This window comes from Chaetodon trifascialis, chromosome 2, assembly GCF_039877785.1.
Source record: "Chaetodon trifascialis isolate fChaTrf1 chromosome 2, fChaTrf1.hap1, whole genome shotgun sequence".
NCBI lineage: Eukaryota > Metazoa > Chordata > Actinopteri > Chaetodontiformes > Chaetodontidae > Chaetodon > Chaetodon trifascialis.
In genome coordinates, this window is record NC_092057.1 from 15,696,859 (window position 1) to 15,724,225 (window position 27,367).

Genomic DNA, 27,367 nt, shown 5'->3' on the forward strand with positions numbered 1-27,367 from the left:
TGAATCATTATGATTTATGCCTCATTGTTTTAGGTAAGCACCGTGCCTGGATTTGAACTCACATGATGCGTTTTGGTGAATGGATCCCCATCTACAGGGTATACATCAGCAAGGCCACTAGATGGAGGCAGTGCAGCATATTTGAACGTGTCTTAATTTGACACCTATTTTGTTAAACTTTGTGTCTGAGCCTTAAGTGATTCATTCTTTGTAGAAAGAAATGACAATGAGTTCATGCTTCACCCATTATTTTATATGCACCATTAAGTAATGTCTTTTACAATATCTTACTGAGATTGACTTAAATGATAAGATTAGATAAATTTTATTGATTCCATGTCACAGCAGCAGAAGTACAAGAACAGAAGCAAAGAAAAGCGAGTTAAAAAAAACAAAAAACATTTATAAACATCTATATAAAATGAAATCAACATTAGTCAGGTCAGTGACAACATCTGTATGATTGGCTGTTCGGACATTTTAAACGAGAAATCATGGTCTTTAACAATACAGACACCCATGTACTATACAGAGCATGACAGTCATTCATGCTAACATGTTTTCTGATGTCCTTGAATGCAGCATACAGTCAGTAATACGCAGTCTGTTGAGAGGAACCTATGTTTATTTCCCTAAATAGACTTTAAAATATATTTTCATATATTTAAAGACTTATTGTGAAACATGTTCCCTGCTCGCTCTGGTGAAGTAGCTCTAGATAACATGAACCCTTTCTGTCTGAACTGGGACAAACATAAATAATAAACAACAGCAGGAGCCCGCCTCTGTCACGTGCGCTCCGACTCAAGCAAGGGATTTGCGAAAAACTGCGTCGCCCGTTTGTGTGAATGGGACTCCACTTCCTGCCACATTGTGACCAGTGCTTCCGCTTTGGCCGGCGTACTGGATCTACACAACATGTGTGCTGCCTGCTCCGCCCGCAGGGAGCGGCGTAACACCATCCCGTTGGCTGGACGTCAGTGAAAGTGCTCCGACACGCCGTGCCTGAACGGAACCATTGAATTCAAACCGTGGATCCGGGGACGCTTGTGCCTCTGCGTGTCGACTGTGAACTCCCAGCCAGGGACCCGGTGACTCCCCCACTAGAGGTATTTGGTGATTTCATTCACGAGTTTTGACTTTTAAATTCACATTTCTTGATGATGCGCGTTATTTTGTGGCTGCATTTCCTTGCCTCACCTGCTCAATGCTGCGCACTGTTTCCACATTTACGAGGCATAGCTGCCGCTGTGAGCAGAAACTCCCGACAGCCCTTTATTCACATATTATAACCTTGATTCGTAACATTTTGTCCTGCAGCTTGTGAAAACATGCAGTCTCGTCCGGACTTTACTTCTCTGGGACACCGAAATAGCTGCAGCATTGTTTACTCTCAGTGTTTAGTCATGATACGTCATGGCCAGCCTGCAGCGCGCGGTGCGACAGGGACAGCAGCACTGCTTTACTCTACCATTAGTTCACGTTGTATGTTTAACAAGTTGACAGGGAGCATTTTCTTTCATTCATTCTGTATTAATAACTGTCATATTTTCTAAAATGATGCGTGTTTAATGTTGGAGGGAAAGTTTATTGTTCCTTTATGGAGGAAGGTCAAAGGTCAGGAGGTGCTGCTGCAGCTGATCCACTCAGACTGTGTACCTGCTGATGGGGAAAAGGAGAGTTTAATGAGCCTCACTGTTTTGTGCTTCAGATGAATAGAGAAAATAAAAATAATAAACAATTAGACAGAGTATAAAATAAAAATAGAAATGAAATTCAAAATTACAAGGTAAGAATGAGACAGTGTGTCTGATTCTTTGGGCTTCGGGTTGCTCTCAGTGACAGCGTGTTCTCTGTTGCCACCACCACGAGTCGCCAGAGAAAGAGATCTGCAGCTCTTACACGCACACGCTGAACTGCTATTTGAACAAGTTTTATCCAAAGGAGAACATCACTCTCAGTCCTTATGAGGTGTGCATGCTTTACATTTAGGTTCAGTTGCTCTATCTTCAGTTTAACTTGCAGTTTCACTTCAGGATGCAGTTGTTTCTTCATGGCAGAAACTATCCACCAGACTAACTCTCCATACTTCTTTCTCATTATTGCTGTTGCTGAGTTATTGCAGGTTATTCTTAAATCAATGTGATGTCATGCTCATGTGTCATGGAAACCTTTCACTTCTAGTTTGTGTCATCAGTGCAAGCTGAGCCTGGTTACTCATTGATGTCAACAAGTGCAGCAAGCACAGTTTAGGGGATTATAATATCTCTATAATGTCTTTTTACCTTTTCTGCTGGATGACTTGTGGGCGTCACTCTTTTCTTGCAGACAGCTCCTTCCGTCTTTTTCAGCTTCCTGCCTTTTCACCTCTTGGTTTATTTTTTTCTTCCCTGATTCGACTCTTTAATAGCTTGTCATAACCCCAGGTTCTGCAGATCAAAAGTGCGCCCCCCCCCCCCCCCCCCCCCCACCACCAAACCATCCTTCTCTCCCTCCTCAAATCGCATGTTACCCATGAGCACCTCCCTAGCACCTCCGGCTTGTTTCTCAACCTGTAATGACTCTCCAAGGATATCCATTCCCATACCAAAGAATGGCCGTGGGGACTTAAAAAGGGCCCAGACAAATATGATAATTGTCTCCAAACGGCCTGCAGTCTGACATATTTGATTTTTCATTCCTGTCTCTTTTTTTCTCCTCCATTATTTTGTTCCACTGAGCTCTCTGAAAAGCTGTGAATGTTCACCATATGGACCTGAAATCTAAAACGGTATTCCCCTCGTTCTCTGATTTACTCGGATGGAAGGGGGACCTCACTCAGGATCCTTCAGGGACTTTCTATAGGTGAGATGTTTAACCCAGAGCCAGTGACGGAGCAGATAAAAAAGGCAACATTTATTTTTCCTCCACCTCCGCACATCCTCTTTGATGTAAGCTCCATTTTCTCTCGTGTTTTGCTGCGGGTGTTTCACAGCGTCCTTATGAATATTGCAGATGCATGGGACTCGAAGGAGGCAGGATGGTGAGGCTGTTAGTCCAGTTAAGTAAAGAGGAGGAGTATTAAATGAAGGTTTTTTTAATATGAAAACTTATTGATCATGTATTGTACAGAAACTAATTACACCAGTCTCTTTAATGTAGTCCCAGCCTTTTTCTGATGACAATGCCATCTTCACACAGCTTCAAAATACACATGACAGGCCCATCAGAGCCCCCTCATGCAGATTTTAGTCTCAGTATCCTGGAGCCATTTAATTGCACTTTGGGTTTAAAGACCCAAACTCTCATCTCGTCTCTATTACCCCCCAAAATGATTTTATTTTGTTCTGCAGAGCACCATCCTCAAGCCCTCTTGGTATCCTTAAAATCCCAGTCTCTCAGTCCACAGTGATGACTCAATTCAGAGATGTCATGCAGTTACATTAGCATACAACACACTATGAAACTGTCACACAACTGCTTTTGAAGAGGAGGCGTGCCAAAATCTCAAGACTCCGACCGCTAGCTTGCTGAAGAATGTGTTTGTGACATGAGTGATTAAAATATACTGTGTTGTTTTGTTATTTGGTCATTTGGCCAAGCAGCTGTGTCAAAATAGTGCACCAGCCAATTAGAAATTAGTTTTCTCCATAGCCACGTTGTATTTGTAATCGGCGCATAATGTTGACCTTTACAGTCCTTGCAGAATAACATTTAGATGGGGAGGGGTATCTGTTGTCTCAACACATCTGCAGCAGTCTCTCTGTCTGAGCTGCTTTCTCTTGTTTATTTGCTCTGCTCTAATGAATGGTTTTATAACGACCCGAGGCATGATGAAGCTCCGCTCATCTTAAGATCCATGCCGAGACACAGGAAGTACAGTGTCCACTATGGTGGAGTAATGGAGTCACGGCCTCATAGATTAATAACAGAGTGGCAAAGACTGGTCGAGTGGGCGCAGTGTGCAGGGACTGTTAATGAGGCGTGTCCATAGTAAGACGTGATTGCTTGGGAATGTTTTGGGGAAGCAGGAACTGAGGGAGATATGAAGGGAGAAAATATTGGATGAAAGTAGTTTTTCTGTTCTTAAAAGCTCCTTGAGTGACAGGTGTGTAGAAGATGATGAGGTGTGCACGTGTTGCAGCTCCCTGTTGTTGTCTGGTTTTGATACCGACTGCAAACTTAAATAAAATGTTTTTGTGCTATCATTTTTTTACTGCGTAGCAAAATAAAAAAAAATAAAAAAAGCATATGTGTGTGTTGGTGAGCCCAAAGCCTTTAAAAACGCACACGGCCCAGTGAATTTGAACCTGTCCAGAGGACAGAGATGACTTCATCATTACCTCACCCTGCTCTGCTAGAGGACTTATCAAAAACATGTGGCTCCACTCTCCCTGCACACTGCAAATTGATTGAGTCTCCAATGTTTTTCCTTTGTTAGAAGATGTGTGTGTGTTTGTGCGCAAGCGGGCTTCATTTTATTATCTTGGGTTTTCTCGTCTCTCTCTGGGTTTTGACTTCATCTCTCATTCATTTGGCTTGTTTCAGCGTTTAGCTCTGGGTTTGGTCAGACAGGGTCGAGGCCTGCTGATTTGGACACGATTATGCACCGTGCCTCGTGTCTACGTGTCTGTTAGGCCTATTGAAAGCAGATGAAAAACACTTCATTAATCAGATTCTTACACAACCATACAATACAGTGCTAACTTTGATTTTGTTCCTCCTGGATGGAGCAAAGCTAGCAATTTCCCTCTGTTTCCAGTTTTTGTGCTAAGCTAACTAGTGCCTACAGTAGCTTCATATTTCTGCTGCTGTACAGACAAGAGTGGTATCAATCTTCTCGTCTAACTCTTGGCAAGAAAGTGAATAAGCATTTTTCGTACTCCTGCCTTCAGAGACTTTGTTTGAGCTAAACATCTTTCTGATACGACACCTCAGAGGCTTGAGGAGTCAGGTCTTTGGATCCAAACGTTTTGGCAGGAATTGGTCCAATCACACCAGTAAGTTGTTCAGCAACATTAATCTTCATGTCATATTTGAGACAGACACTGGGTAATGTATTGATTACCTGCAGGGGAAACTGTTGAACTGCTGTAGCTGGCGAGCTAACATGCTTGATGCAAAAATCACATCTGTGGGTGAATCCACTAATCACTGTGATTCCATGGGAATGAATTGATTATGCTGTGAAATTTGTTACCAGGCCTCAACTCATCACAAGATTTCATCCCGGAAAAAAAATCCCCAAATGAATGATTTTGTTTCGACATGCTGTGTACCTGTTGTGTGCTTGTTTGTTTATGTATACCAGTTCTGGTCGACTGCTGATGTTACTGTGATGTTGATGATCTTGATAAAGTGACATTGAGCCGCGCTACTGATCTACAACTTCAGTGTTTTATTTTTTATGCTCTGACTCCTCTGACTGAAGGAGTCAGGCGAAGCTGAACAGGCTCTTGTTTCATGCTATTGTGCAGTCGGGGTGCTGTTTGATGTGATACATGTGTGGGCCGACTGTTTAGATTCCAGAGTTGTTTGGTTGCCAGAGCCAGAGGTCCCAGCGGGGTGGGGTTAGAATAACCTTATTATACACTTGTGGGTGGATGAAGTACCGAAAGCATCCGGCCCGACGTGGAGTACAGCTGACGTCTGTCCAGCTCGGGGAAGTGCGTGCATCCACATGTGCCTCCATATGCCATCACTTTGGATGTGTGTGTGTTGATATGTACACGTGTGTCTATTTTGCATTGACTGTATGTTTGTGTCACACAGGCTTGTCTCTGTTTGTGCGTGCGGGGGCAGTCCCTGGCAGAGCGTCAGCCCCGACCAGCAGAGCGTCTTCCCATGGCAACGGGGTCAACATCTGACCATGGGAGAAGTAGAGGTGCCAAGTTTTGAGCCAAATGAGCTTTTGAAGCAGACAGTGGCTCCTTTGATCCCCCCCAGCCGTCACCTTATTAAAGTGGTTCTCTGAGGGTCAAACGTTTGAGATCAGGAAGGTTCGAAGGAGACGTGAGAATGTCGTCTCCGCTCGATGGCTGGACTTTTAATCATCCAGAGGGTTCATGAATGATGAGGCTGAACAAGTTGTATCTTACTTGAAATCTCACTTTCATTACACAGTCACTGAATGTATGAACTTGTGCAGATGTGAGCTGAAAGTCAACAGTGCAGTCATGTGGAAATACCAGTGACCTGCTCTTTCAATGTCAGATGGTTATGATTATATAAGCAGAACAATCTATTGATTATGTCCTTGATCCATGATGTCTTGAAGCCTTATTCGGCCTTTAATCCGTAAATGTTGATTTTGCTGTTGATGACCAAAGAAATGCTGCCATTGTGAGCAGAGAATGGCACTGACTCGGTATGCTGTTTGCCTGGGCTGCTTGCCAGTCATGAGAATGAGTGTGTTGCCACTGTTTGTGGGGGTGGGGGGTGGGAGGGGCTTCCCCATTACTGTGCCCCAAGGCTCTGCTTAATATGGAGATTAAATCAGAAATCTTCCAGGTCACCTGTCAATTAACTGACTGTCATTTCACATATTTACTGGCAAAGGAAAATACGAGTAGCGTGTTCATGTGAGTTCATTTATAGTGTGTGTGAGAGGGTGTGTGTGTGTGCGAGAGAGAGTGTGTGTCTGGCCATGTGACAAGCTTCTGTGGATGCCTTCATTACGGGTGTTGATCCCTTTGCTGTGTGGGGATCTGAAAAGGATGCACTGTCACTATTTCTGAGTGTGATGGGAAGCATGTGTGTGTGCACATGTGTGCACGCACACACACACACACACACACACACACACACACACACACACACCATATCTAATTCTAATTATACTGCCCGGTCGTCTCTTTTATTTTCCTCTCCTCTCTCTAATTCTCTGCTGCTTTGTTACCCCGCTATAAAAGTCCTACAGAGCAACATAACTCTTCTACACACACACACACACACACACACACACACACACACACACACACACACACACACACACACAGCCTCAGCCCTGAATCCTGCAGTGACATTCAGCTCTGACGGCATGCTTTGTTCTTTCTGCGTGACTTTCTCTGAGTGCACCCTTTATGTTCTGATCATTGTGCAGAAAGGTAAATCACTGTGGAACTGACCTTCTGTGTAATGGTCGTGCTGGTTTGCAGTGTGTGTTTCTTAAGGAGCGCTCTCTGAACTTTCTGTTCTTACCAACCATGGACACAACATGTCATCAGCACTGCGCTAGTCATAAGATAAAATGTGGTGGCACTTGTTGCACCGGTTACCTTCTCGTTTTGGTTGATAATTTTGATCTTATGTCAGGTTGATCCACTGTATTTCAATGTGGATGCATTAATTGGTTGTTGTTTGGTTTTTAAGGTGTGAGAATGTTAAATCTACATCAGATTTAACCTCAGTAACATTAAACTCTACAGTAGTTTTTGTTTTTGGCGTCGGTGGATGTATTTCCTTTTTAATGCTGCATCAGGTTGATCATTTTCTCCTGTCTTAGCTTAGCTGTCGGCTAATTAGCTGGTTGAACTTCTTGTTCTATGTCTTAATAAACCTTTATTTAAATTACAGTAAACGTACATTTTGTGCAGCACAGTACATTAATGTAATGATAAATGTGAGAGTTTTGTGGATGAATTGGAAAAGCTAAAACATCGAGTGCATTCATAGATCTGCAGCTAATGATTATTTTCAGTATCGATTAATCTGCCAATTATTTTCTCGATTAATCGTTTGATTTGTAAAACGCATGAAAACGTTGAAAAGTGCCCATCACAATATCCCAGAGACACGATGTCGTCATTAAAAGTGTTATTGGATATTCAATTCACCATCGTGTGTTACCATGAACCAAGAAAATGAAAATTGTTGCAGGTCTTCATTCATACCAGTTTACTCTTATTCAGCTTTTTGGAAATGCAGCTAATGAAAATGTGCGCGTGCGTGTTTTTGTATGTGCACATATGACCTCTTGTTGGCCTCCTGTGTCCAGGAAACTTGCTTTATTGCATCTCTGAACAAACAGCTGCATTTACCAAATCATCTGCCACTGTTTTAGCAGGCACACCCATGCCTTGGTTCCTGTTTTTGGACACACACACACACACTCACACACACACCATGGTATTGTCACAACACACACCCAGTGACAATCCCTGTTGGCAGTGCTGTGCCTGGCTGGCTGCTGAGTCCTGGTGCTGCTGTGGGTATGTACTGTGCTGTCCTCCTCTGTTGTCTCATCTCTATCTGGGTCAGCTTGTGTACTAAATGTTGATTCTCATCCCCGCTGCCACTGAACTAAAGCGCTGAGTCAGCACTGCCCACTGTGGTCTTAATGTTGTGTTGTGACAATTACTTGTTGTCCGTAGTCATGGTTTTAATTGATTTATCGCTCTTTGTTTAGATGTGTGGTAGAAAACAGTGTTGTTTACGTGGAAGAGAAGAGTGATCACTGTTGTTGTTCTTTCAGTGACATCTGAGATACCGCAGGCTCAATATTCTGGTGTTTCTGCACTCGTGGTCGCCAGAAATCACTTGTCGATCAGTCATGTGTTAAGTTTATGTGTTTTTAAGTTGCAGTGCATCACGAGCAGAGTGGTGCCGGTGGTGGAGTGCGAGCTATGTGTGTGGTGACACTGGATCTGCGGGACCACCGTGGTGCTAATCCACAGAGTGTTTATTTCTCCTCCTGCTGGATCACAAATAGTCACGTTGCCCTTGTGTGTGTTTATTCAGTTACATCTGCTAATATGACCTCTCATTCTTGCACACATGGCCAGAGATACCACACAGGGCATCATGCATCTGAATATAGCCCAGTGGTCGCAGTGCTTGTTTCCAGTGTTGTTGTTGATATCAGTAATGTAGCGTATCACTGCATACGTTAAGATTTGTCTGGATATTCCAGTTCTTTGGTTGAAATGTAAAAGCAGGACTCTTGTGTTCTATCAAAGAGGGCAGACACACGTTTTAAAGTGGCCTCTAACCCTCAGACTACTGGACTGTATATGGTTACATCTGACATTTCAAAGGGACGTTAGATATCTGGAATTAGCTCTGTCATGTACGTAGGCATTTTTAAAGAGTGACTTAACTGCAAACACTGCTGTTGTGATGTAAATTGCACTCCAGGGTATGTCAATACACCATGACATCACAGTTGGGTGTGGTCAGAGGTACAGCAAATACTACTTTACAGCACCGTGTGAAGCTGCTCTTTGAAATTTGCCCCATGTGCACATTGTGACTGAATTACAACGGTGCTGATTGATTGATACGCTGAGCAAAGAGTAGTTTTGTAGCTAATGCGCCCTTTTGTGACTTGATGTCATAAAAAATTATAAGGACGGGGCATAAGATCGCAAACCATGAGTCAACCTGTTGGCTGACAGGTGTGTAAGGCTCAGGCACCTGAGGATACTGTTCAGATGGAGGGAGGAAATGTTGGATGAATGTAACATGGTAATAGCTTTATTTTCACACACAATGCATAGGAAGCAGCATGAGTACAGGTGAGACTGTGCTGATATCACAAAGCAGTGTCTGCTCCATTACGTATTATTATTATTCTTGTTATCATTATTATCATTGTGTTGTATGTTGAGTGATGGCTACTAACTTTAGCTGGTGCAGGCCAACCGTCTTGCAAATCAAGCTATATTTCTCAAATGCATTAAAGTGTGTATAACTAGAAGAAGAAGGATCAGGGAGACAATCCCCTTTATTTGTCACACATTTTACAGACACGCTGAACACGCCATGCAAATTGGTGAAATTTGTCTTCCTGCTATATACAGCCGCCTGTGTTCTCACCTCCGTCCAGTATTCAGGTCAGTGTTTCTGCAGGACAAATCCCTCCACTGTACGTACAGGGACACTTTGTCTTCACACTGTTGTTGACGTCGCTGTGCTTCTCTGCTGCAGGGTCGATGCATGTCATTAGTGACGCATGTTGCATTCTGCTCAGTAGCCCCCTTGGGCATCACCGAGCAGCCTGTGAGTTCATGCGTGCCTGCGGGGTGCGTTTGTTTGTGTGCATAGTGCACAAACTGACGTGTTTTTGTGTATGCATTGTTAACATTTTGATATACAACCAAGCGATCTCCCTTTGGGTGCGTTTGAATTCACTGCCAGTTCTTCTGTGGGCTATAAATGTTTCTCTCTGTTGGTTCTTTTTTTTTATTTGCTGAGTAAAACTGAGGTTTGTGTGAATTTTTTGGGCCCTAATTTTAAACTTGAAGGTCATCATTCCTCCAGAATCTCTTGTCAAGAACAGTATACAAATGTCAGCAGAGCTCTCTCCATCTGTCTCTGCTCCCACCAGCTGTCACTCATCCTCTCCAGCCGGGCTGTGATATTATTTCCTCAGTTATTACAGAGGAGAACCTGCTGAGGCTGAGCAGAAACAAGCAAGCTGATCATCTGATAGCAGACTGCAGCCTCTCATGCCCATTATTCCCTGTATGTCACCAGTTGCGGTTACTCAAGGAGTGATGTTGCATGATATCCTGTGCATTCAGGTGTCAACACAGTCCTTCCTTTAAAGGAAGGATCCACCCTAAGATTATGATTTAGAAACTGAGAATCAGCTTTAAATGCATGTATGACATGTCATACACACATAAGAACAAGGATGTGCGATGAATTAATTCTTTTATAATAGTCATTCCCACTGTAAACTGTAAAGAGAAATAATTAAATCACAATAGAAATTGCCCATTCCTGGTACAGCACATACAACAAAGACAGTTTTAATCTTTAGTTTTATTTTGAAAGGAAGCCCCCATAGTAAACATGACAGTGGGTGCTTCTGAGCATTTAAACACAGATTTTCATGACCAATATATTTTCCGCCTTATCAGTCCCCCGTCCTGATGGATCGCTGCCACCTCAATCACTCAGACTCACAGATTCCACTGAGGAAGTATCTGGTTGGAGTCGGGGAGAGATACCCCGTCAGAGGTGCGTGGTGTCATGTCACATGTTTCAGACTCTTGTCGCAGGATGGGAAGTATGGCAAGGCTCCATTTCCTTTACCTCAGCAGAGGAAATCGCTGGATAGGACCCATCTTTTGTTCTGTCCTTCCAGGACGGTCACTGATACACTTCGGGTGGGAAGTCAGACACACACAATGTGTAGCACAAGGCCATGTGATATCCCCTCATACCATGTTCCTGTGCCCTTTATGGGCCATTTACACAATGTGATGTTTGAGCAGCAGTTGTTGTGCATAACTTGGACGAGTGATGTCATCTGTCTTGTGGTCAAAGGGACTGCGGTGGTGTGTCCTAAAGATGATGTCATCAGCTTGAGCCTGACTTGTGTTCTGGAAAAAATGTGTTTCATGGCCTCTGGGACATGACAGTAAGTGGAAAAAATGACAAATAGGCTTGTGGCGTGGTGTGTCTATATGTGTGTGTGGGTGTGTGTTACGTTTTTCAAGTCCAAAATGTTCCCAACATGAACTGAAGAACAGGATCTTTTTTAAGAAGTTGAGTAAGTGATTGTGTCTTAATGCAGTCTTGCCTCCATTAACTGGGAACTTGCAATCTGTCTGTAACTCACGCGTCGTTGTTGGTGCTCCTGTGATGTGTTGGTATGATTTTCATTGGCAGAGCAGAAATGCTGCAGTGTGAGCCTCAGCTTGTGTGAACGAAAGGATGTGTGTTGGAGAAATAAATGTAGGAACTGAAGGATTTCACAATCAGCCGCAAAGAGAAATCACGACTACAGCTCAACCTCACAAGCTTAGGCTTGTTTATTTTCTTAAAGATACCTGTTTGGCACCTTTTCTCCATCACATCTTCAATTAGTGGCTTCATGTGAATGTTAAGGATTTTTACAGGAATCAGTAGTGGCAGTAGCATTTATAAAACTGGTGTCTGATCAGGAGGCGTTATTGTTCTCTAACAATTTTTGGCAGTATGGTGGGCAGTTGCATTTTTCAACTGCGTGACCCGTGTCACATCGGCAAGCACTCGCCCAGCTGATGTGCCTTTGAGCAAAGCACCGAATCTGCACGAGCTCCAGAGGCTCCGCCGTCGTACGTCTGAACACGACCCCCGACCTCCCTGAAGTGGAGTGTTTGTCCGCTTGGATTAATGGCGTATCTCATTTTCCGAGTTGTTATCATTAATACGACAAATGAAAACAAAGCGGAGTGTTTACTTGGTCTGTGTCCAGGCAAGTCGGGTCATGCACTCCGCCTGAACTCATCCTTCAGCGAGGGCTTCTTCCTGTTAATACAGCTGTCTGGATGATCTGCTCAGAAGGGCTTCGTAAAGAGAACACAGATCAACCTGTGAGGAGGAGACCACAACAACAGACAACATTCAACACTACCCATGACCGCTGAATGCTAGTGTAAACAAACGGACAAGTTATAAATTCACAGTGTCTTCTCAAAGTGTGTAAGTGATGCTCTCCAGTCAGCTTTGGTCAGGGCTCTAACTCGTGACCCCTCGGTTAAAGTATTGTCTTCCTACCCACAACCCCAGTGCTTCTCTGCAGCCTGTGTGGTGTTGTTTCTTGGGTAAACATGCAAATTGGATTATCATGTAGCTGGTCTGGGATGGAGAGGTTCTTGCTGGTCTGGGGTCTGTGTTTGTGACTGTGTATTGATGCATGTGTGTGACCCATTGTTGCCACCAAAAAAGGTAAAATCTGGTTTGATCATTTGCAAATATATGATTTCTCGTGCATTTACAGTATATTTACATTTGCTTTGGGTTTGCTTATGTTAATGTGGCAGTTTTCATCCCGAAGACAAACTCTGTGAGGCTGATCCACGGTGGAAAACATGTGGAGGGGGGCTGCAGCGCTTCAAGTGGCTTTGTGTTTGTTTACGGGCGGGGTTCCCCTTGTGAAACGAGATAGCTAGTTGTAAGAAGTGAACACTGCTGTTTTTTGTGAGGGCTTAGAGATGAAGGGGACAACGCTGCTGTTGCGTCATAGATTGCCTCAGTGTTGTGTCACCAAGATACAGTTGTGTTTATTGCACTGGAGCACTGCATGATTTTGCACAGTTTGTTGTGATATTTACACCTGTGCTGCTAAGAGATCTGCATGTTTGTACATGCATACTCTGTGAACTTATGTGTGCTTGTGTGGACTGTTCCACCTGAGCGGCTGTGTTTATCCTCTTTTATTATTAGTGCCCTGTACTGTTGTGCTGCTGTTCTCTCCAAATTACTGGAAGACAACGTCTCACAGATTCACCTCCTGCCTCGGGCTTCCATCAGCTGTGCAGTCAGTGTTGCAGATTTTGGCAGGCGAAGCATAAACCCCATTTTGTGCAAATAGTAGCAATCAGTGGATGATGAACTATACAGTCAGGTTACTGTGATTGGTTCATTTTGGCTTTCATTTCAAGGAAATCAGTTGGTTATGTTGTTTACGACTATAGAATATTCCAATACATTTGAATAAATCTTGATTTAATTCTTCTTTGCTGACCTGTTTGCCTTCTCTAGTCATTGTCAGTAATTACTTGGTTTATGGAAAGTAGTAACACAGTGGCAGACACACACACACACACACACACACACACACACACACACACACACGCACACACACGCGTCCCAATAAAGCAGAGTCAACAGTAGTCAGATTAGGGGGCTTTCAGTGGGCGGCAGCACAGACAGTCACACCGTCTGAAAAACAGCTGTCACCAGGTGCAGACTGTGCTCTTCAGCCAGGCACCAAGGTTACATCCCATTCACATCCACATCTGAATATTAAAAGAAAAATGGGCAAGATCATAGATCCAAGTCTGAAATGTGGAAGAGATCATTCAGGCTGGATGCTGCACAGGTTAACGTAGCATCTGCTCAAGTTGGACCTGGTTTTCTTGGAGAGTGGTTTGGCTTGCGTCCTTCAGTATGAGCTGGCTTGTTCCACTTCAGGTTAGTCTCGCTTTAACATACTGCATCACACTGAAGTAAAAGATTTTGGAAAAGATTAAAATCAGACTCGCCGTCACACGTATGCAGCTATTGCCTTGTTAACCTGTCATGGCGGGATGCTGTCGCATTCATGTGTGATTACTTAAATGGGTTGATTTTCACACCCGAACAGACTTTTTTCAGACTGTCATCTGCTGATGTTTCCTGCTGAATGAACACAGTCCAGACGCAGTGTCTTATCTGCCATCTGCTCTGTGACAGAGAAGATAAACAAATTCTAACACCTCCTGCATTTGCTTTAGGCTCCACTAAATAGTTTTAGTTTGGAATTTGGCCTCTGCTCTGATCTTGGCTCAGACCTCTGCCTTTCGTTTGGCCATATCCTCATCTCACTTCTCCTCATTCAATTTCAAAGTCACAAGTTACACAAATGAGCTGAATAGCAGTGAAGGGATCACCTGTCATCCCCCTCATACCTCCGAATTAACTGAGTCTCCAACCACCACGCCGTCAGAGAGCGACAGGGCTGAACAGGCCGCACACTGCAACTCTCTGAACCCATCTGACAGAATCAGATTAATGAGATGTTGGGATTGTTGTATAACTGTGGCAAAACTAACAAGACGCACAGCAAAGTTGACTTTCAGCCCATCCATGAGTTTTTTTAAACGGAGTGGTGTCTCTCCAAGCTTAGGTCACATGTCAGGCCACTTGTTGAGTGCTTGAAGGTACATCCTGTCTAGTAGAAGTGACCCCAAGTCCCCTAACGTGGCTTCAGCAATAGTTGCTCACAAATAACACTTTGAATTTGTCTGGACTTTATATGATGAGGCCAGAGGGGGTCATGCTGTGTGGCTGGACAGTCACATCCACCAAATCACTGAGGCCACCACAGCGGTCAGCAGAAAAGGTTGTTATGTAACTGTGCTGGTTTTCCTTGTCTCTCTGCATCTCGTTCAAAGAAAAATAATTAGTATGTCTAGAGCAGTGCCCGGCTGAGTTAATGACTTGGAGTGGAATTCGTTCTGGTTGTTGCAGTTGCTCTGGAACTGGTTTTTAATACAGCAAACAGTGTGAACTCAGGCATTGTGTAGAGTTAGAGGTAATGATGGTGGCCTCGCTGTGTTTCCTGATAGTTTCATGGTTAGAGTGTCATGGATGAGAACACCCGTGTTATTTTAAAGCGGTGGTCAATCCAGGATGTAGGGATTGAAGGACACTTTCGGGACTGTTTATTGGTATGCCACCCACTAATCTGAGCTTCCCAACCTGCTTTATCTCCTGAACCACAACCGCCCCCCTAGTTGTCGAAACATGCTTGAAATTAAGACTCTGATGCTGATGCCAGGTGTGAGCTGCCGCCCAGCTCAGCTAGGTTTGAACAGGCCTTGGGCGCATAGATAACCAAGCTGAGTAGAATCTGTAGTCCACTGAAGATGTATTTACTCTGAAATTCATCCCTGTATTTTTCAGGCATTCACCATTAAACTGAGCCATTTGCTGACTTCTTAGTGCTTTTTATATAAAACATCAGAGCTATGAACGAATGTACGCTTGCTGTCAACAAGCTCGATGCTCCTCACATTTCTCATTGTCATTCCACACCTGAGAAATGAAGGAAAATTCCTTTTTCTGCCTCCGCTCACATGAAAAGCATCCCCACCAGATTCAGCAGGTGCTTTCAATTCTTGTTCATTCAGCCAACCTGGACCGTGTTTCCACAACTGCTGCGCCATCTGGGGTTTTTCATATTTCAGGTGTTCTACAACCTCTTGCACAACTCCCAGAAGCACCTCCACTATTGTGCCTGCAGTTACATAATATTGATTCAGCTTCAGCTTTCAGCTGTTCTGCTAAATAATACTACTAAAACTAATGTGAGTCCTGTGGAACCAAGTCATGTGCACAATTAGCAGTAAAGCTGTCTTTGGCAGTTACTGTTGTTATTGTCAGGTTCTGTCCAAATATTGTCATACATTATGTATAAAAAAGAAAATCAGGCATGTAAAATGAGACATGAGAAAAGGAGAATCCAGACAAACAAAAGACAAACAAAAGTGTGGTGACTACACCGAGTGTGTACAGTAGTAATGAAATAGATAAACTGTAATGTAGAAAGAATGTGCAGAAATGTAGTTATGTATGTATGTGTGTGTGTGTGTGTGTGTGTGTGTGTGTGTGTGTGTGTGTGTGTGTGTGTGTGTATGTGTGTGTGTGTGTGTGTGTATATACACATACATATATACACACACACACACACACACACACACACACACACACACACACATATATATATATATATATATATATATATATACATACTGTATATATATACTGCAATGGTTTGACATCTGATAAACGGGAGTAAAATAAATATATATGTGTGCAGGTATGAACAGACACAAACACACAGATGTAAGCAGGTAGTAACATTAAATAAAAGCAGTATAAAGTGTAGCAGTGCAGTGTGAGTACAGTAACATCATAATGAGCTTCAGAGGAACAGTTGAACAGTCTTATAGCCTGCAGGTGGAAGCTGTCCCTGACCCGAGTGGTGCAGGATTGGACGCTGCAGTACTGTCAGCCAGACGGCAGCAGGCCGAGCAGTTTGTGACTGGGGTGGTCTGATGGTCCTGTCGGCCTTCTTCCTGCACTGCAGGGTGCAGACGTTCTCCGTGGATGGCAGCTCCGTCTCGGTGTTGGCCTGTGCAGTTTTCTCTGTAATGCTTGCCATGTCCTTGTGATGGTTCTGGTACGGTGAGTCCAGGTCAGGTCCACACAAGCAGCTCTTTTTTCGCTGATGTTGACGTGGTTGTTGGCACCAAGATATCAGGGCTCTGACCTTCTCTCATCATCACCAGTGATCGGGTTTAGTGGTGGTGTTGGAGTTCTGGTGGCCAGGCAGTCACGCATGAACGGAGAAGAGACGGAGAAGTTGGCTGTACACACTGCCCTGAGGGGCGCCGACGCCTGACGCCGACGTTGAGAGTCAGGGTGGAGACTGTGGTGGTGCCTCTGCACAGCCTGGGGTCTGCCTGTCCGGAAGTTAAGCATCCAGTCACAAAGAGTGGTGTTGAACCCGAGATCTCTCAGCTTGATGATGGCACACATTCTTTCATCCTTCACACATTTTTCCATTTTTTTTTTTATACACAGATTTAAAATATGTTTTGACGTGTTTTTTTGGTCCGATCCCAAAAATTCCCAGTAGCCAATTATCGTTGTAATGGAATGCAGGCGCAGCCCCCTCAGCAATAACACATCTCACATGCTATCAATAGCTCTCAGTGTTCTCCTACGGTGAGCCACGCTCGCTGTGTTGACACAGTTGGTGTTTGTGCAGATGACATAGATGATTATCAAGGGCAGACCGAGTCCCTAAGGTCGCCTGGCGCTCGCAGCAGCCTCCGGTACAGTACGGAGGTGCAGCCCACTCTCTGTAGTGGAAACTGCTGATCACGTTGACCGAGACCACACACACTGACGCCCATACACTCCTGAGATTTAGCAGGACAAACACACGTACGTGGGCAGTAATTGAGCCACATCCAGAGATGGTAGAGGTTCCTGTAGCAAAGCAGAGAGAGAGATGGACATTTTGACGACATGTCCATTCATCTCCACGGAGTCTTCCTGGAAAAGAGTCATATTGTTCAAGAGGAAGACCGACGTTTAACATTATAAGATCTGCCGCATGTCAAAATTGGCTTGTATGCTTAAAAAGACACCTAAGGCAGGGGATGTATAACATAACATAAAATTACAGGTATTTGCTAACATGGGATATCTTCTTTTTGATGAGATTTTTTGAGTCAGATATGCTGAATTACAGAGCAAATGAAAGAGTTTTCAAGGATAATGAAAAAGGCTTCATGCTATGAAGCAGACTTTATTGTGGGAGCTGTCTTCCTTTAATTCCTGGTTTTTATTTCACTCATTCCTAGCTAATTTGTGTTTTTGTGTCCCGGCATTGCAGACTTCAATAAACACACGATGCGTAAATAGTATTTAAAGCAAAAGAACGCGTCTGCTTCTAATTGTGACAGATTTCTTCTACTCAGACACAGAATATGTCAGAGTTTTAGTAGATAGCTGTTGGCAGAACGCTTGGATGCAGAAAGTCATAATGTGTTTGTGTCTGTTTTTGTCCTAGTTGGCGAGACGTCATTAACGCGAGCTGTCCCCTGAGAGGTAAGAACTTCATCACGCATCATTTCAGCTCCTTCCTAAAACACCTGTTGAGTGCATCAACAGGACAGCTCTGCTCTGAGTAACACTCACAGTTGATGGGAAATCTAGTGAAAAAAGGCTGAAATGTAGTGTCGACTGAAGCTTTGGTCCGTCGCCCTTACGCCTCCGCCCTCCTCGTTGGTTTTCTCAAGGACGCAGAAGGTAAGAGGAGAGTGATGGTGAGCTCTTTTTGGAGAGCCTTGAATAAATGACATGGCTGTGGTCAGCGGTGAGCTTACAAACTGCTTCTGGCCAGACATTTTACTGTGCTGGAAGTTATCCTGTAAAGGAAACAGTGACGAGCCTCTCTCTCTCTCTCTCTCTCTCTCTCTCTCTCTCTCTCTCTCTCTCTCTGTATATATATTTTTATTGTGTTTTTCTGGCATTGTCAAAACTTACATTTTTTTTAACCACCTGTCAGTAGCTCATAGAAAGAGCACGGATGAGAGTGTGAACCACTTTATTTGAAAAGTGCATTATGGATGAATTGCCTGTTGAAGGCAGGGCATGTCGAGTGCCACAACACAGCAGCACTTCCCGACGGCGGCTGTGGCTCTTGCAAAGTACTGCAAAGGTTTGGCTGTTGAAGTACACTTTACCAGCACTCCTGGTGCCTGAAGTAAAGCCTGTGAATGCTTGCATTATTCACACTAACTTTTTGTCCTGCCGAACTCTTTCGTCTTTGTTTTTCATTCCAACGCTTTCAAAGCCTCATCACAAAGCCCATTCGGCTGTAACAGCCCTGCAGTTGGAGAAGACCTGTCGATTTCACTGTCGACTTTTCAGTGTTTGAGAATGAAGTCGCTTTTACAGCACGTGGCTGCACAGGCCACACGTGGCATGCTTCATTTCCACTTTTTGAGAATTGCTACCCTCCCCTCTTCAGACGAATTCACTTGTCAGATTTGAGATATTCCCATTTGTTGCAGCAGCACTCACCAGTTTACTCTGATTTCCTTCTGAGGGCTGGTTTATATTTAACATCTCATTCATTTTTTTAGTTTCCCTATTCTGTCTTTGTGGTTCTTATTTGTTCTGTCTTTCCCTTCCTCACCCCCTCTGTGACTGTCTGTACCTGTCTTGTCTGTCCTGTTTTTTGTTGATTCCCTCTGTGTGTCTCAGTAGTGTCAGTATGTTACCATGAAACTTCAGAAAGGCCTCTGAAAACAAATCTGACATGTTCTCGTGTGCAAGAAAGCTGTAGATCGGTTCAGCATTTTAGTGTCAAGCTGGACTTTGGTGCGCGTGTGTTGCGTTGAGTTAAGGATATGTTTTATGATGCTGGATTCTTAAAGATCCATTGAAAAAGGTGATGAACCAGAACGTGTCTCTCTTCACCCACCTTGTCTCTCAGCGTCAGTCTTATCGTCCCGCTCTCCCTCTTTCTCTGTCAGATACTTTTAGGGCATCTCTCTCGTCGTCTCAGTGCCAGTTTGGCACATCTCCCAGGTGCACGCCTTGCGAGGTCGAGGAGGGACAATGCAGCTTGCTGACGTGTCTCATAATGTGTCAGATACGTCTGGGAGGACTGCTGCTGGTGCTGCTGTATCCCTGCATGGGATCATTTGAACATCACCAGGTTTAGCTGCTAAGGGCTGAAGTTGTGCTCAAGACTCTGTGAGTGTGTGTTTTTGATGACTGCTGTGGCTCCTGTGAGCTGATGATACTGTGCTTTAGATTTTGGTATTACACTCAGCATGACCGGGAATTTGATTCTTTGCTCGTCTTTCCGATGCACATGCATGTGTGTGTTTCATCAGGACACAGAGGCTGATAGCAGCAGCAGCCTTGATGAGGCTGAAATTAGTTTTTTTTTTTTTCCATTTTCTAATTGGCACCATCAAGCACTTGCACCCATATAAAGTTAAGCATCTGCTCCCTGCTCAGATCCAGATGTTGCATATGATACGATTGATATTGGTGAAATGTCTCAGATCGATTCAATAGCAGTGTTCAGATTTTATGACTGAATCTAATCTTGCTGTAAAAAAATGTCACAACTCTTTCGAAGTCATTCAGTGTAATTACCAACAAGGACTCAAGGACAGGATTCCCATGGGAGCTGATAGCTTTGTGATTGGACATGTCTGCCATTAAGTGTGCAAACGACAGCTAAGCCATCTGGCTAAGCTCCTAATGCGCCATTTACAAATTACACCACAATAGAAAGTGGATTAACAGCTGTTGATGTAATCCATTAATGAGTTTGGTAGTGCTTTCTGTGATGTGGTTTATCCTGCACTGAGAGCAGAATCCAGTAATACACACTGTTGTACTGAATTCGGCATGTGGACGTCGTCCAGTGATGCAGAAACCTGGTGGTAGTAAGATGAGAGTGGAGACCTTTGTCACTTTGGGGCAGCACAACAAGCTGTGAACACAGTATTGACATATTATCATCTTGTAAAGTTCATGTGGTGAAACTGTTTACACATCAAGTGGAGCAACATTATCTGTCATTTGGAGTTGAATTTGTGTCCAGCTGGCGATTAGAAGTCCAATCTTCACTGTCTTTTCGCTCTCCTGAGGGAAATATCTGACTCTTTGGCTGCTAAATGCTCAGCTGTGTTCGCCAGCTAGTTGCTACCTGTGTCTGTCTGCAAGCAACCCCAGTGACAGTGGTGAAACCGTGAAGCCATAAAAACCAAAATATTGTGCTGAAAAATGCAAAAATGTCATGTATTGTTAACATACAAAATAGTGATGATAGCAGCTTTAAGTATTATGTATCTCTAAAACGATCACATCCTTTCTCTCTGACTAAACATTTCTCCAAGTCAGTCTTACGTGACTAATGTCTATGAGAGAGGTTGAAGGTAACAAAGCGAAACATTGCATTAAGTCGTCAAGGTGTCCAGGTAACAGAGACACAAAGAGAGGTGGGAAAAGAAGGACGGGACCAGGCATTCCTGAGGCTTTAGAGGGTGTCTGCAGAATAAGGACGGCTGAAAAGACGATTTGAGGGCCAAGCAAAAAATACAAAGGAAGAGGAAAGAGATATAAAACCGCATGACTGCTAAACCGCTCACTGGAGTGGGGACGCTTAGGTCAAAACTTTCCACTGGTCATTGTCTTTCTCTGTAAGTCTTTGGTTTATTCGTCTCTCTCTTCTCTTGTCTGTCTCTACTCTTATTTTTCCATCCTTCTGCAGTATATACTCCTCTCAGCTGTCCTGTCTGTGGCTGTTTGTCACCTGTTCTCCTCTTGCCTCCCTCTCCCTGTTTCTCCCTCTCTCCTCTTTCACATTTCCTTCAGTAAGACAAGCTGTCCTCTACTCAGCGTCTCGCGTCGCCCTCATTTAGAGTCTCCTCATCTTGTGACTTTGTGAATTGCCTCAGCGCTCTGCCCAGTTTTGGCTTCCTGGCCCTGTTGATGTCATGCACCTGATTGAAGTGTCAGTCACAGCGAGTTTCTACAGAAGAAAAATGAAATCGGAGGCTTGTTGGGATCTGCCTGCTCTTACTCAGTAAGGCCCATATTAATACAGAGCGTGGCATGTTTCCATCCAGATAACTTCCTCAGGCTGAATGCGTGCTGACGTTCATCAGCTCTGTGACCTGAGCGGCTGGTTTGACTCGCTGTCTCCTCTGCAGGCGTGTGAACGGCGTCACAGCTGCGCCTATCTGCCGGCTCGTCCAAACTTCATGCACTCAGCCGCCCACATAACCGTCTCCATGAAGAGACACATACGTAGTGGAGTTGGTAAATTCATCAGGGTTCAGTGTAGGTGGAAATTCCTTTGCCAGAAAAGCACCTTGATTTTCAGTCAGGAGTGCACCAATATGGTTTATATGACGATGACATTTTTCCACATGATGACAGATATTAATCTGCTTTTTTACAAAAAATCTCACTTTCAATGCAAACTTTTCAGACATACCTCTCTACTGGCACGTTTTTCTTAAGGAATATTATTTATTTTGATTTATTATTACAATTTTATTCTTTGTTTATACGACTGTTGTCACTCCACAACTGGCCAAAAACAGGCAGGAATATTGAATATGATGTTAAACCCAATACGAGCTGACATAGCAGGTATGCTAACATATCCGTGGTTTATTTAGTTATTTACTGTAATTTGTAGTTTAGCACATGACAGTTACAAATGAAATCTAATTTACCTGCCTTTAATAGTCATCAACTCCCCAAAGTATTTGATTAGTTGATTAATCATCAGAGATGTATCAGGTTTTGTCGCCCAGCAGCAATGATCAGTTCTTGTCAAATAGGTTTCAAATGTAGGCGTGACTAACCTGCATGGAGGTGAAATAGCCTTCACTCTTTACAAAGGAGCCGCGATCTGATTGGACCAAACCTCCAGCAAGCTTGTCTAAACTGGAGAAACTGTTTAACTGCAGCTAACAATGAAATGGCTTTCTTAGGAGGATAGCTGGAGTCCTTCCTTCTCTAAATACCTTAAAGTCATCGACGACTCTGTGAAACATCTTGCTCTGGCCCCAAGATTTCTATCTGCATGTACCCTCCCATTTGAATATTTGTACTTTTTCGATAATGCACTGCAGTTTGAAACGTAAGCATGGCTTTTTTTGGACCGTGTGGTTTTAAACTATAATTTAAAGTGCAAAAATGATGCTTTCTGGTGCAAAACTCCAGAACTCCATTATACCCTTAACAGATGGGTGGATTTGAGGATCTCTGCCCACATACTGTATGTATCTCTTCTGGTTTTTCCCACACACATCCGGAGTCAGACGCGTCCGTGCCACACGCTCACTTGCTCAGCCAGAGACCAATCAGCACACACGCTAAGCTGGCTTCAGTTTGTGGACTACTGGGCAAATCTGCAGGACGAAGGAGGTTTTGAATTATACACGTTTTTCCTGCAGACACCGGAGGCTGTTGGTGGGTACAGGCCCCGATACAGAAAACATAAAAAGAGTATAGGCTTCCAGCCAAAGTGATGGATTTTATAGAGGGTGGAAACAATAAAAGGCGGGCTGCTCTGGGACTCTTTGGTGTAAATCATGAAAGGCGCGGGGCACATCTGACATGAATAATCACATAATGATGTTCAGCCCAGCCCTCCAGCATGAGAGGGCCTGAGTTCATTTCCAGTTTATTCTTGTTAATCTTGTAAAATGTGTCAAATTTATTGACCTTGAGGTATTGAGTAAGTGTTCAAATTCGAGTGAGTAAGACAAACTGAACCATTTTAGCTTATATTTTTGTTTTTATAGAGGTTGGTTCAGCCGCCATGCAAAAGATGACAGCATGGTTAGAGAGAGATGAATGTGGAAAAGGTCAAGTTCACACTCTGATGGACCTAGCAGAACACACACACACACACACACACACACACACACACACACACACACAGATTTGTGGTGACCACGTGGATTGATAATAATTTAAAGGGGTCTTTCCAAGGACTGACACATGCTGATTTGTAGTTACAAACCGTTTTAATTATAATGAGAATGGGTGTCTCCCTGATAAATAGCAGCTGTCCTCTCAGTGACTCATCAGTCTTGACAGCAGCCAGTTTGCTTTGTGTGTTTGTGTCTGTGCCTGGTTGCGCGTGAACTGTGCTTGGTTTGTTTTTTATGGCCATATATGATATGATTTGTTGGCCTCTATTTGTAGTTGTGTTCAGATCTGAGACAGAGTTCTGGTCTTGTTGCAGCGGTCGTATATCTTTAGCTCCGTGGTTGTCTGTCTGCGTGCCGTGGTTTGGTGGTTGAGTTTGTGTTCTGGGCCACGTGATGCGTCTTGTAATCATTAGGCGCATCTCAGTGAAAGGCAGACTGGGTGTATGTGGCCACGTCTTGACCGCACACACACATGCAAACACAAGATATGGAAAAGCTGCAGCTGATTTTAAACATAAATATATGTACACACACACAACCACATAGAGCTACAGTCAAAGTCAGACTTACACACATTCACTTTCAGCTCTGGTGGCCTGTGGGGCTTTTGTAGTGCTGAGAGGCCACAAACGACAGCTTTGTGTTCTGGGAGGCTGGGAAAAGTTGGACCGCAACACACACACACACACACACACACACACACACACACACACACACACACACACACACACACACACACACACACACACACACACACACACACTTTGGCGGTGTCAAAGCCTGTGCACAGTTGTTCCTGGCTCAGTAGGCTGATTCATTAGAGCCTCCTCATGACACCAGAGGAGAAAATGGTCTTGCAGTAATGGGAGGATGAGGAGGAGACAGGAGTGTTACAGCTCAGTACTCCGCTGCTGAAGTCTGACACGACCTGACAGTGGTCAGGTCAGTCTTCAAAGAAAAATCCACACTTAAATACTTGGTTTTTATGTGAGTGTGTGTGTGTTGCATTTCCAGCGTAGCATCAGTTTAATCAGTGTAAACTCTATGAAAATATCTGTCTTGTGTGTACAGTGAGTGGCCTCTTCACTCAACCTCACCTAACCAGGTTTTTTGTAACACTGATCCAGATGTCTAATAGAGGATTTCACGACTCACCTCATTATGGTTATCGTGAAAGTGCACCATGAAAACATCATTCTGTTTTATTTTACTAGCTGTACATCCAAAACCCCCAAATTTTAAAGGGTACTGACAGCCACAATTGCATATCATTATTCGCGATGGAGCCACACAATGATTTAAAAATATTTACGCTCTTCAGTCACTCTGCCTTAATGCATAAAAACACTCAAAATTTCCAAACTCGTTTCTTTCCAATAGCTCATCTCAAATTAATTTCATTTGCTCTGCAGGAGAGTTTTTTGTGTTTTTTATTATTTTTTTTATCTAATATCATCATTACAGAATCTGGCGACTGGCAGTGGAAATGTGCTGTGGAGTGGGTGTTGTAAGTAACGATGCTTGGCAGCGAGCTGTGTTTGTCTGGATCTTACCCTCGCTGTCTCCACTGGAGCCAGGCAGACTTAAAACCCAGGCCTCCTGTCGACGAGGGTCTCTCACAGCCCCCCCCCCCGATACGTGTGAGATTTACTTCACGTCTCAACAGCTCCCTCTTGACCACGCTGGGAGATTAGGGTGAATGTCCATATTTTTACGACCTGTTGTAGGTAGAGGACTTTTATGCTTTTGCTAAACCTGACATCATTATTATGAAGCTACCAACGCGAGCATTTTTCTGTCCAAAGGAAAGAAAGGTAATAGGTGTTTATCTGATCTAAGGTCAGTTTTAAACAATGTGCCTTCATTGCTAGTTTATGCATTGGATTATTCATTTTAGAGTGAACACGGGTTAACCCTGCAAGCATGTTCTACCCATCACACGGAGATGTTGAAGTCCCTGTCACAGCGTGCCTTTTTCCCATAATGAGCACCTCCTGACCTTGTGCCAGCCATGGATTCATTAGCTGAAACACAGTGTTTACCTCTGTCACATGGTGTTACAGTCAACATGGGGAATTAAAGAGGAACCCCTCCCCAATGCAAATAGGCCAAGAGTCTCCACACCCCACGCTGGGAGGGGAGGTCGCCTCAGGACTCGAGGTGACCGAATTCTGCGAATAAATACGGAAAAATAAATCTTGATGATTAACAAAGTGGAGTGCTCTGGGCCTTTTTGTCAGGTTTAGTTATTATAAAATACGACGTATATCCATGAATTATTTATTAAATGTCATATTTTGTTAACATCAAGAGCTATGAAATGTGAAACCTGAGAGACTTCTGAAGGAGTTTAATAAGTAATGCATGAACACAACATACATACAGTTCCACTATTTCCAGGTGTGGCTGTGTGATGATATGCAGGGACTTTTATTACTAAATAAACTATTATCTGAATTACCTGCACAGTTTCACATCATATGGCTCTTATTTCTGTATGAAAAGGACAGGCAGCCGCTGTGATGAAGTCCCTCACTGTTACTGGACGCAGACCAACAGGCCACTGCACGCCGCTGCAGGTGGATCCCAGCACTTCCTCTGGCTTTTTCAAGGCCTTTGAGCTTACGTCAGCAGTTAAATTGCTCCGCTGTCATCTGGTGTTTGCAGGGAGTAGAAAGGGCTTATTTACTCTGCATGCACAGAGTCGAAATCTGGGCACAGACATTATGTTTCTTTTACTACTTTTTCAGATTTTTGGGCACATTGTGTTCTTTTCCAGAAGACTATAGTCCGACAGAGCTTTTGTATTGTTTATTCTTGTTGATGCTGCAGTTCTGATGATATGGCTTTTTCTACTGCTGCAGGCTGCGTGCTTGGTTGTTTTTGATTACAAAAAGCTATTTGTGCGTGTATGGATGTAAGATTCATGTATGGTGTTACTAAATGGAACAAAAGGCAGATAAAAATGGGGGAGAGGGAGGCGGGGGTTGTGTGTCTGACATCGTGACATTCGGCAGCATGTGAAGTCGGGGACATCTGGCAAAAGGATCATCACACATACATGTAAACACAATCGTGGAGCAATGTCACGTCAGGATCAATTACTGGAAGCATAGTGACAGACAAGCACTCCACAACGTGATGATTTATAATGTATGAATCTTACCATGGTGTGCAGAGATCATATGTACACAGCTAAATTAACAAGCAGCCTAGATTTACAACTTTATACTGATTAAGAGCTCATCCTGTTCTACTTGAACTATAATTACCCAGCTATGAGCGCTTATTAACATACTGTATGTATACACCATCTGCCTTTTGCAAAGTGCACTGCTCCGTCTTCCTCCATCCTCTCCTTAGAGGAGTTACTGTCGAAACTTACAACTAGCAGTCCTGCTCATAAATAATCTAGACGTGCATCCCTTTTTAACCCACGGAGACTGCCGGGCCCCTGCACATTTCACTCAAATATGTGCTAATGTTAGACCAGGCATCCAGCTCTGGCTCTGCTGCGGAAGGCCAGAGGGCGAGGTTTATTCTGGGACAGGTATGCACACTCGGAGCTGGAGCTGGAGGGAGACTCTGAGAGGGGATGTGGTTCTGGTTCTTGTGTTTAATGGGCTGTTTCGGGGTCATGAGACAGTGCTGGACTATGCAGGTTGGAGACTTTCCTGCAAGCAGGAGCCATTAGCTGTCAACTACACATCATCCCAGACGAGACTGAGGATGCCGTTTATTCCAACACACCAAGACTGAACAGTTTCCTGGATCGAGCCTCTCGTCTGAGACGTAGTTTGACAAACATAAAACCACACTCACCGCACAGACAAGCAGGGAATCCCTGCCACGGAGAGACTGACAGCTGGGTATACAGGAGCCTGGCCAGAGTGTGTCTCCCATACTCCCCCTCTTAG

The 27,367-nt window shown here is 43.9% G+C and overlaps 1 protein-coding gene across 3 annotated transcripts in view; it reads left to right on the plus strand.

The window, feature by feature from the left end:
* Positions 1-868: 868 nt before the first annotated feature.
* The window catches only part of add3a (adducin 3 (gamma) a), a 94,108-nt gene continuing 67,609 nt past the window's right edge, over positions 869-27,367 (plus strand). For 2 of the 3 annotated variants that reach the window (XM_070988057.1, XM_070988074.1), the window contains exons 1-2: positions 1,018-1,109; positions 18,041-18,078. The gene's annotated coding sequence lies outside the window, so the exon portion shown is untranslated. Of the gene's footprint in view, positions 1,110-18,040; positions 18,079-27,367 lie in introns of all 3 variants that reach the window. The other variant, XM_070988029.1, reaches the window with a different exon arrangement.